This window comes from Nothobranchius furzeri, chromosome 19 (genome assembly GCF_043380555.1).
Source record: "Nothobranchius furzeri strain GRZ-AD chromosome 19, NfurGRZ-RIMD1, whole genome shotgun sequence".
Lineage (NCBI taxonomy): Eukaryota > Metazoa > Chordata > Actinopteri > Cyprinodontiformes > Nothobranchiidae > Nothobranchius > Nothobranchius furzeri.
In genome coordinates this window covers 15,081,630-15,093,871 of record NC_091759.1, presented here as the reverse complement: position 1 = coordinate 15,093,871, position 12,242 = coordinate 15,081,630, and the positions used below count along the sequence as shown (strand labels likewise).

Genomic DNA, 12,242 nt, shown 5'->3' with positions numbered 1-12,242 from the left:
AAAAGGCTGGTTCTGTTCTGGGGATGACTGTGGAACCGCTGGAGGAGATAATGCAAAGAAGGATTCTCCAGAGAATCAAGAACATTATGGACAACCCTGAGCATTCTCTTCACAAGACTGTCCGACAACGGAAGAGTGTCTTCAGTCAGAGGCTTCTTCAGTTTCGCTGCAACACTGACCGCTACTGGAGATCCTTCCTGCCAACAGCCATTGTAATATACAACAACTCTTTGATGACTTGATTATTATTATTATTCTGAGCTACTACAGCAATCAGTTTCCCTCTGGGATTAATAAAGTATTTTTGAATTGAATTGAACACTGTGAAGACCAAGCAGGGTTGATGTTCTATGTTTCAAGCTGGGCGGACTCTGTGTGACTTTTTCACCCGTAGCACTCAGCTTCAGCTCAAACTGTACGACTTCCTCGCAAGGCAGATCTCACGAGTCATGCGCTCACACTGTACGTCTGGTAGCAGCACGTCGGCCCTAAAAATATGCTAAAAATAGCAGTTTTTACTCAACACGTCAGACTTTTTTCTTGTTTTGCCTGTTGTCCTTCGGGAGTGCTGCAGGAGGACACACAGGGATTTATGGGGGTTGGATGAAGAAAACGAAATAAAGAAAGTAAATCTGTGTTTTGTGATCAGTTTAATTTGACATGAACACGACAAACACGCTTTCTTGACAATCTTTGTGAGTAAAAAAAACGTGTAGAAATAAAAACGAACAGCGTGTGTTATTAGGGAAATAGCGGGCGAGCGGTGTTGATGCATGATTGCGCATGCGCCGTGAGCGGTTCTGATACTTTTTGGGTCGCAGCTGCTCGCAGCGCCGCTTCAACAGTGCGATACCCTCACGAGGGACGAGCGAAATATTAAACACACCAGAAGTTTGTGCGAGCTCACGATTGCTGATCGGTAGCTGGTCACGTGGTGTTAATCGCCTCTTGTGACCCCCTGTACACTACACGACTCTCAGCACTAAACTCACCCCGATGTCGTGGATTCTCGCACGAGTGGAAAATCGGCTCAAAAAGTGACAAAGTCTACGCCCGGCTTTACTCAACTCAACTTTATTTATAAATCGCGCCTTACAGGCAAAAAGATGCCACCAAGGCGCTACACAGATCATGTAAAAACATAAAATATTAAATCCAGAAAATAAAAGCATTGTATCACAAGATACAGATAAAAATACAGTGAGAAAACAAATCGCTATAAGTAAAACAATGAAAACTAGTTAGAAAGGTTAAAAGACAGATCATAAAAGTAGATTTTTAGCCTTGCCTTAAAAACCACAACAGAGGTGGAGGCCCTTATGCTGAGAGGAAGCTCGTTCCAAAGCTTAGGACCTGCCACAGCAAAGGCCACGTGTCTTCAGGCGCGATCTTGGGACCGAGAGTAGCATGAGGTTCTCAGAGCGGAGTGACCGTGCAGGGGTGTATGGTTGAGGCAGTGACACCAAGTAAGGAGGGGCCAAACCATTTAACATTTTAAAAACCAGCAAAAGTATTTTAAAAAAAATCCTTACATCAATGGGCAGCCAATGAAGCCCAGCCAGGACAGGAGTAATGTGGTCGTACTTGCGCCTGCCCTCTAAAAATCTGGCAGCAGCATTCTGCACCATTTGCAACCTGGCTATTGAGCCCTTGCTCACACCAAATAAAACAGAGTTACAGTAGTCCAATTGCACCATGATAAAAGCATGGACTACCGTCTCAAGATCATGTTGTGACAAGAAAGGTTTGATCCTTGCCAGCTGACGAAGGTGGAAGAAGGAGGAGGAGATCACTCCATTGATGTGGGTGTCAAAACTAAGGGCGCTATCCAGTTTAACACCAAGATTAGTCACTGATGTAGTCAGCTGGCCATTAGATGACCCACAGTCAGTTAGGGAAGAGTCACAATGTCTGCTTGGAACAAACAATATAGCCTCTGTTTTGTGATCATGTAGGCTCAGAAAGTTTTCACTTATCCAGGTCTTGATCTCCCTCAAACAGTTAGTAAGAATAGAAATAGAGAGACCACTTGACGTGTTCAGAGGCAGGAACAGCTGACAATCGTCAGCATAAAGGTGGAAGTGAACTCCAAGCTCACAACAGATGTCACCTAAGAGCAGAATGAAAACAGAAAACAACAGAGGTCCCGATATCAAGCCCTGTGGTACCCCCAGGGTAGATCAGAGTATTCTGAGGAATAACTTCCCATCCTTACACACATTTTTCTATTTGTCAGGTATGATCTGAACCAATCCAGGGCTAACTTATAAATCCCGACATAATGATGTAGATGGTGACGAAGCACTTCATGGTCTATCGTGTTAAAGGCTGCCGTGAGGTCTAGCAGAAGTAACAGCACAGAATTACCGCTATCAGTAGCTAGATAAATGTCATATAACTCTCTAATCAGTGCAGTCTCCGTGCTGTATAGAGCTCTTTTTACATAACTTTCATAATGATACACAATGATTGTCATGGTCTGTGCTGAGTTAACCTCTGTCTGGATCTGAGTCTTTCTGTTTGCAGGTGGGTGTGTCCTGGAGAGCAGCTGCTGTAGATCTTCTCATCAGCGGTCAAGGGATTTAAGGAGCAGCGTGACAACTCGCCAGTGCCGGATGATTACTCTGTATTGGCTAGTATCTTGCCTGTGCTCTGCCTGTCTCCAGTTTGTTTGTCTCCTGTGTTCCCTGCTATCCTCGTACTTACCTGCCATGTTCCTTCGACTCCCTCAGGTACCTCTTGTCCACTAGAGTACTCTCCTCTTCAAGAAAGAAAGTCCCCGGATCAACCCTGCCTGCCAGCCACATCGCTCGCCCCGACCGCCTGCTCTCCAACGCTCATTTGCCAGCTCGGACACTTTTGGACTCCTGTGCTCAGCTCCCAGCCATCATCTCTGCCTCTCAACCATCTCGCTCAGCCAGACCTGACTCGCCCTCCTCTCAAGTTCCCAAAACATTCAGGAAACCGTAAGCCTCCTCTCACTTCGCTTTGTTCCCATTTGACTGCAACTACTCATTCTTGTTTCTGCTTCAGAACTCTATTGGAACCTCCCGACCACAGACCTTCACCTGCACCTCAGCTAAACAAAATAAATAATTTTTACTTACCTTCTGCCTCCCGTGGTGATTCTACATGTCGTGGGTCAAACTACACCCCAACATGACAACGATAAATAAGCTTGCTGCAAAAAAGTGAACAAGACTGTTTTTACTGTATCTTTTTTATTGTTTTTAGGAGGAAATATAGATAAAAAATCGCAAGCATAACATTATTACATTACATTACATCATTTTCCCGAAAAAGTTTATCACAAATATTGTGAAAATAGCCAGAAGTGTGACTTCCCGACATGGGGGGGACAGAATATTTCAGGGGAACACAATTTCTCACAATACCTGACCTCCCGGCTGGCATCACCCCTCCTCCGTGTGTGAATCGTGACAGCTTCAAGAACAGAACTAGATTGCTTTCTTCAGAACTGGTAGGTTGATAAAACAGTCATAATTATAAATGCTTTTTTAAAGAGGTCGAGTAGCTTGTTTTTTGTGGGGGTTAGGCGAGACCGTTTGGAAATCCATTATACAGCCAAACTCATGAGTGAGCCACAGTAGCTGCAATACTTTCTCTGAACTGCATGGCGCTAAAGAGTCGCATTTTTTCATCATGATTTCAATGGATTTCACACATGGGGCCTTTAACGTTTATATCGCCTGACTTTGTTTGTGAGGCATTTTTTAATTGGCTTCATGTTTGTTGCTAATTATCTTTGGCACTTGTTTTGAATCATTGAGGGGGGATGCCAGTGCTGTTGTCTAAGTTAAAGGAAGCTGCATCCAATCACAGGCTTGCGGTCTCCATCGATTTTCACAAATAGTTAGAAAACTGGTCTCTACTCCGTCCATCCTTGCATGCCGGTTGGAGAGAACTTGTAACCACAAATAATGGCGTTGCGTGCACCGACATCGACAGAGAAGTGTAAAACTAGCCTTTACACATCCTATGCCAGGGGTCCTCAACTAAGTTTATTCAAGGGCCGGAGATTTTTCCAGCAGACAACGTGAGGACCAAATGCTCCTCTAAAATAAAGTTCAAATATTATTGTATCTTAATTTATTAATTTTTTTTTTATTCCCAAAAAAGTCTTAAAGTCATGGGACATACAGTACTTGCCCTTTTAAACAAGTCACAATAATAGTGCTATGTTCAAAACAAAAGTGGCCATTTCAGGACTCGGTCACTGTAACGCAAATGAGCTGTTGCTGGCCACACCCACCCACAACCTGGTTGGCTGCTATTAGGTGTGGAGCTCAAATATCTGGGCGGGGCTTAAAGTAGAGTCACTAAAAGTTGGTTTATGCTTGACGCGTCCGCGAGGTCCGCACGGCTCAGCGTGGCAAAATTGCGTCATTTTAACAACCACGCCCCTCCACCGCGCCTCCGCATGGCCCAAAGTTTCTGCACCGCACACCTAGGAAAATTTCTAACCATGTGGACGGTCGGACGCAGAAAAACATGGCGGACTGGCAAGAACTAGTACGGCAGAGGTTCGTAAATACAGACATTTGTATGATTCAGCTCTCAGAGATCACCGTGATAAACATGTAGTTAATAATTCTTGGAGAGAAATAGCTCGCACTGTCGGAAAAGACAAGGACGTTGTTAAAAATGCTGGAATGCCATGTTGTAAACAGTAATTTCTACTTCTACTATGGTGTAGTGTTGGATGCATGCCGTAGAGCTCCATGCTTCCCCCTACAGTTTGGGAGAATATTGGCTCACCGCAGAGACAAGCCACATGAACCATAAACGCTGCAAGTTGTGAAGCACGTTCCATCCGCGAGCCGCATCACCAAGCGGAAAGTGAACGCGTCAAGCATAAACCAAGCTTAACCCTCTAGCATTGACAGGTGGGTCTATTGCTGGGTTTCTCTTACTTGACACGAAACTCAAACAGGGGACAGGAAGTGTTTTGCTCCACAGCAAAACACAGAAATACAACACAGCGCGATGTAAGAAAGCAACATTACTAATGCTTTAAATGAGCTGGCACAGACGCAATTTCACAAAAAAATACATATTCTTTTAGGTTATGACCCATATAGTTTTAAAAGTTGCACTTTTCATACACTGTGGAGGATTTACCCAGCGCTGAAATGACCAGCAACAAACCTTGTGCTGCCTTTCTCATGTTATACCGCAAACCAAACAAAAGCCTTTTACAAGCCTGGCAACCTACAACTACTTTATTTCAGGTTGTTTAACCTTTTAGTGATCTGGAGAAGCTTTAAATGGCGATTGTTTTTTCTTGGATAAGTAGTGAGTTGCTCTATTTTTTCATTAACTCATGATAATAAGGCTAACGATCAGTATGTGCTAGGAACTACTTGTAGCTAACTTTTTATGCCTTTTTAAATCCAAAATTCTTGTTGGTTTGTTTGATTTTAATAAGGTATAAATGCCACCTTACAACGCTAAGCTACCCGCTAAAAACATTAGCACTATGAGAGCGCTGAAGTGATCAGCAAAACAAACTCTTTCTGCCTTCCTCTGCAAAACAAATGAAAGCCTTTTACAAGCCTGGAAGCCTACAGCTATTTAGTTTCAGATTGGTTAACCTTATATTGAACCAGAGACGCTTTAAATGACTGTCGTCTTGTTTTTGCTTGGTAGTGAATTGTGCTATTTTTTCATTAACTCATGATAATAATGCTATCGCTAATGCTAATGATGAGTATAGGCTAGGATCTACTTGTAACAAATTTTTAATGCCTTTTTAAATCCAAATTAATGATACATTTGTTTGATTTCAATAACGTATAAATGCCACGTTACAACGCTTAGCTAGCTGCTAAAAACATTAGCACTCTGGAAGCTATTTGCAGCGAGGACATGTGAACAGCAATAAACTGTTAACCTGTCATTTTTAATGGCTGTTCCTAAGCAACGGCTTAATAAAACACTCAGTAATCTCTTATCTGTTAGAAAGTGATCGCTGTAGACTCCAGCATTGTCCGTTTCAGCTCCTGTTTTAAGCCGTAGATTACTGATCCCAGCGCCGGCGCTCCGCACACGCACACTACCCACAGCGCGTAGGGCACCACGCCAGGGAAGGGGCACCAAACGCAAGCTTATGAAAAAATAATATATATATGATGAAGACAGATTTCAATTAGAAGATGTGCAAAGCAAGTTAACAGCATGTTTACACAGAGAAAACAATAGAAAAAGGAAAGGAGATGGACCGTGTCCACTTTTCACTCTGTCCGGGACGTCCGGACTGGGGGTTCTTATTGATGAAAATGTCCGGCTCTTCATCCAGGAGCAGGGATCGAATTATGGGGGAGCTGTATATCCTACGCATCCAGGGGAGCTGGAAAAAAGTGTTCTACCTATATTACATCATTTATGGACTCTTTGGAGCAGAGAGCACAGACAGCGACACAGCGCTGCGTTGTTGCGCAGCGATCCAGGCAGCTGCTTCCAGCGCACGGTCCATTCTCAAAGTGGCGCAACCAAAATTAACACACGATCGTTCATGTCCGCACATGTTCTCTATTTTCCCTTTGATCTGCTCAGAAGTAACTGATGAAGTGAAAAAGTAAGAATCCAGGCAGCAGATTTTCTGAAGAGTTTAGAGGAGATGCAGGAAGATGAGTGACAGACAGGACAGGAAAATAGTTAAATAAAGACAAGAAAACAAAACAAAGTGTTGAAAAGTAAAATGTCGGTAGATTTATCTCCACTACACGTTTTTACCAGTATAAAACAATAAGTTATACACATGTAATATTTATACATCTGATACAATTCAGATCACCTTCAAAACTCAGCCACACACCCAGGGCCGTTTCAAGACATTTTGGGGGCCAAGGCAACATGACCCCCCCCCACACACACACACACACACACACACACACACACACACTAAATATCAATCCTACTTTTTGGAAAATAATAAGCAGTGTGTGCATACAAGAGAATTTAAGAGAATTTAAGGCAAAGCGCTTGCACATACTGTGTTATTGTGTTGTTTTTTCTGTATGTGTGTGTGTGTGTGGGGGGGGGGGGGGGGGGCACCACGAAGCCTTTGTGCTTAGGGCACCAAAATAGCTAGCAACAGCCCTGACTGATCCACTTCTGCCGTCTTCTTTCAGTAGGTATTTTTAAATGAAGTCCTTTGTAACGCACTACATTCAGACTTGAAAATATTTTTTGTCTTTGTCCCATTAGAGCAGGGATTCCCAAAGTGTGGTGTGCGCACCCCTGGGGGGGGTGCGCGAGGTGAAAAGTGTAATGGCTGCAGAGCTCAGAGAAGTCTGTCATGTCACCATTAACGTAGAAACTCATTTGTGGGTGGGCCAAAGAAAAAGTAAGTGGGCCCAATAAATGTAATTGAAAACAAGTATATTTTTGCGCGCGCGCGTGTCCTCCACATGTGCCCTAGCTTCATAATAATAATGCGCCGAGCTTCAGCACTCTGGCCTGCGCACGCCGATATGTTCCGTATTTGATCATTTTTAACGGTGTTGGAGAAATCTGAAGGTGGTGAGTCATTCTGGCAGATTGTAATTAACACCTGTCTCATGCAGGTGTTCTGACATTGTAAACCTCACACACAGAACATTGTGGATGTAACTAAATAACAAGAAATGATTCCCATTCAGGCTATTAACAGCGCGCTGAAGATCTGAAGTTCAGAGTACGTCTGTCAGAGGTCAGACGCGTTCCAGCGGAACCACGGCTCACGGGTGCACATGTGAGCACATCTGGGCTGGGCAGAAGTTTAAATAGCGCCAATAACGAGATGCGGTGACTTGAGCGGCTGTGCACACAGATTCAATAAGCGCGCACGCTGCTTTAACTCCGGCGCGCAGTCAGACTGAAGGCAGAAATGAACGCTGCCTCCACCGTGATAAAAACTTTTAAGAGGTTATTTTTCATTCAAGGTCAAATTAAGATATTAGCTTCTGGGATGAGTCGGGTCCGCTCCAGCCAGTGACTCCTCATGAACCTGACCACAAGTCCTGTTACTGCAGCATTTGTTGTTCCAGTCAGCGTGGCAGCGGATCGCAGATTCAGCCACACCATAAAACAGCAATAAGTCAGTCTGAGGTAAAAGTGAACATCATGGCTATATCTTGTCCCCTATAGACATTTGATTACGCACAAGTAGGTGATCAGCTCAGGTTTACGCAGAGCAGAAGGAAGGAGAGCGCTCTGGCCGCACAGGTTAAACGTTCCTACTTTAAGAAAACCGTTAAATTGCATTGTTTATGTGCTACCTGGGCACTCTAAATATGTATTTAAAATTAAATCAAAGGAAATTGTGATGGTATTGAATGTTTATTAATTACTATTTAAAAAATGAAAGTGATGGGGAATTTTTTTTAACCCTGTCTGTTTAGCTTGACATCTGATATATATACATATACATATACATTATATATATATATATATATATATACATACATATACATATATATATATATATATACATATACATATATATATATACACATATATATATATATATATATATATATATATATATATATTTATAGCCATGCCCCGATGTGGGGGGGGGGGGGGGGGGGGGTCGACATGGTCGGGACATAGAAGGGGGTGCGCGGCTAAATAAGTATGGGAACCACTGCATTAGAGTGATTGTAATAAAGTAGACCACATGGAATTTTGGCATTTTTAACGTCAAATGACCAAAATAAATAGAGTTATGTTCAGCACCGGCTACTTCCGGACCCCATCTGCAGTTGGTGACATAGATGAAACGTCATGTGAAACCCAGTAATTCTGATTGTCTTTATTGTGACATCAGAACGGGGCATAGTAAGTAAGAAAGTAAACTTTATTTGTATAGCACCTTTCCCAGGCATAAGCTACAAGGTGCTTGACAACATTTTAAAAGTTTAAACAAGAAATGAGAAAATAAAAACTATGAATAAAAACAATTTATAAAAATAAATAAAAACATATCATAAAAAGCCAAGATCACACAGAAAACAAAACAGCCCTAAAATAACTAGACAAATGCCTGGACAAATATATGAGTCTTAAGCTCACTCTTGAACTTGTCAACAGAAACAATAGAACGCATAGAATATGATAGAAGCACGATTCCTGACACTATAATCTGACAAAAATAGTTTTATTCATGTTTTAAGTGTTTATAAAGTCAGTGTTGACCCAAATGTAGCAAAACCAATGCAAAAAAAAAAAGATTTTAATAACATGTCCTCTTTAAGGAAATCCGAATAGGTCAGTTTTAGACGTCCCACTGAAGCCTCTAACTGACCTTGACACTTCGTCTATAAAAGTTCCTTCATGCAAACTTAGAAAGATATTAGTTTGGCATGAGGCTATAAATTCTGCTGAGGAAACAGCAGTAAGAGTAAGTTAAGAGATATAATTAAGGCATGAGCACCACAAAGACCACAACCACAATAGCCGCTTCTGTAAGATACCCTTGAAACATTCCTTCACTTCAAACACATAACTTGTGTTAGGCTCCAGAAGAAGAAAGAGATGGTAGGGAGTGGGGGGTGGGGGGACAAAAACAAATCAGGAAGAAGTTGGAAATGAGTGCAATTCATGCATAACTTCAAACACTCCATCTTCAAAGTTGCATTACATTAAAAACCAAGCCCACTCCAAGTTTTCACATCAAAAACCAGCCAGCATCGAGGGGACACCACCGAGCCTGCTGAGCCATGCCCCTACTCTGAGGCACAGCATGCAACTACCCTCTTCTTCATCTTTCTTTTTTGTCCGTTACTCTCATCCTCTGGGTATTTGTTACAGCAGAGCAATACGACACTGTGGGTGGAAGAGAACCAGGTAACACACATCAAGAGCCAGGAGTGAGCTCTTGTGTTTTAGAGGCTTTACCAGTTGAAGGTGTCCGGTTCATGAATGGACCGTCCAACGGACAACTCGCACAATTAGAGCAGAATAATTAACATGTAATTAAAATCCCAATAAAATTTATTTAGTCTAAAAATATCCAAATAAGCACCCATGTGTCATGTTGGGTTGAAGTTTTTTGACCCACGACATGCAGAATCACACAACAGGCAAGGTATGTAAAAATTATTTATTTAAGTTGGATGAGTGATGCAGATGTAGATGGGGATTCGGGAGGTTCTGATGAAGTTCTGAAGTAGAAAACCAGAGTGAGTAGTCGCAGGACAACGGGCACAAAAGATAATGAGAGTTTGTCTTACGGTTTCCTGGTAGTTAGGGAGAGTTTGAGAGGAGGGCACATCAAGGCAGAGGAAATGGCTGGGAGCTGAGCACCGGAGTCCAGGGTGTCCTGATGGCAGGTGGGGGTTGGAGAGCAGGCGGTCGGGGCGAGCGACGGGCTGGTGAGCAGGATTGGTCCGGTGAGTCTATTGCTTGATGATGGAAGTTGGCAGATGAATGGAAGGTACCTGAGGAGGTCGGAGGTAACAGGGCAGATTAACACGATAGAAGCGAGGTAAACAGGAGATAACACAAGACAGGCAAGGTTCTGGCGAGAATACTACCCAATACTGAGTAATCATCCAACGCTGATGTGTTGTTCCGACACTCCTTAAATCCCCTGACCACTGATGAGGAGATCAACAGCAGCTGCTCTCCGGACACACCCACCTGCACACAGAAGGACTCAGCACAAACAGGTGTTAGCTCAGCACAGACCATGACACCATGACAGTCCAAAAGTATCAGAACTTTCTTCTAAAGTGTGTCCAACTGTGGGATCAGAGCACAGCTCATTCATGAGGTCATCAGGCAGGTGTGTGTACCAACAGTACAGTGTGAAGAAGGCTTCTGGATTATGGCCTGGTGTCTAAATATCCTAACACCGTTTATGAAAATGAAACAATGCTGGACTATAGAAAATGTTTTGTTCAGCATTTTAAGGTTTTGTTGTGTTTTGTGAACATTAATCTTAAACCAGCGTAATATTTAAAGCGTTCATATTCTCGTTATCTCGGTAAATAAGATGCGATCTCTTGTGTGAATAAAAGCTTTGTTAGGCTTTTTCTGTAAAAAAAAAAAAAAGCTCTGGCGCTCCTGTTTCAGGTAGTGGAGTCAGTCAGAGGAGTGGGGGTGGAAAAAGGCAGGATTTGTCTCATTCATTATGGTTCATGATATGTGAACATCTCAACTCTGATTAGTTAACAGCAAAGCGATTCTTCCGATGCATCTGTTCAATTTTGATTCATCTCCACAAATAACACAAGCTTAAATGTGTTCTGCCATGTTGTGGAGCTGCTAATGCTAACAGTTAGCTTCTACTAGCCGAGGCATGCTGTACTCTCTCTTAAGCCTAATTTATATTCCTCCGTCTGCGTGGGTACGGAGACACGCAACGCCATGATGCACAGGGGTTCTCCAACGGGCTTGCAGAGGCTGGCGGAGACATGCCTAACTTTTTAACTATCCATCGACAGTGACAGAGACCTCAAACTTGTGATTTGTCAGGACGCCGCTTCCTTTTAGTTAGTCAACAGCACCGCCATTGCCCCCTCAAAAATAAGATATTTAGCAGCAGACACTGAACAGATCGAAGAACGTGTCACAGGAAAGTATAAACAATAATTCACCCGTTACTGAAGGAGTACAAAGGTATGCAGCAAGCATCTTATTCGTGGATGGAAATGATGAGAAACATGGTATTAGAGGTGCCGATCGCATGAAGAGGAGGAGAAGAATGAGGGACAATTTCATCCATGTTAAAAAGTCTCTGAAATGCATTAAAACAGGGGTCCTCAATTATAATGGTCTGAGGGCCACTCAAAAGAAAGACCCAGAAGCAAAAGGTCTGGACTGGGGGTTGTTGCCTATTGAGAACCACTGCATTAAACCAATAGGGAACCCACTATCTTGGACTGGATATGTGACTGTAATGGTGGCAGGATACCCCAAATAAGCGCTAAGCCCTCAGTTCTCCTGGTTGGGAATGGTGGTGGTGGTGGTGGTGGGGGGGGGGGGGGGGGGGACTCGTTCTCTCCCACGAGGCTTTTCGTGCACTGAATCAAACAGCCAGCCCATAGAGGAGAGAGAGAGAAAAAGAAACAAGTCACCCAACTCTGCAAATGCAAACCCCCACTGGGTTTGTTTTTAGATGCAAAGGTAAGTTTACACTCTAGATGTTTAATATAGTATAACCTCTATCAATGCAGAAAAATCAGCGGGGGTGTTGGTTGGGAGTGAGAAAGCCATTTCTAAGGGGAACGTCA

At 43.0% G+C, this 12,242-nt stretch overlaps 1 long non-coding RNA gene across 1 annotated transcript; it reads right to left on the bottom strand.

Moving 5' to 3' along the window:
* Nucleotides 1-10,094: 10,094 nt before the first annotated feature.
* Nucleotides 10,095-10,442, bottom strand: LOC129164525 (uncharacterized). Its single transcript, XR_008564087.2, has 2 exons — nt 10,239-10,442; nt 10,095-10,169 (listed from the first exon to the last, which is right to left on the bottom strand). It is a non-coding gene; the product is annotated as an uncharacterized lncRNA (long non-coding RNA).
* Nucleotides 10,443-12,242: the final 1,800 nt, after the last annotated feature.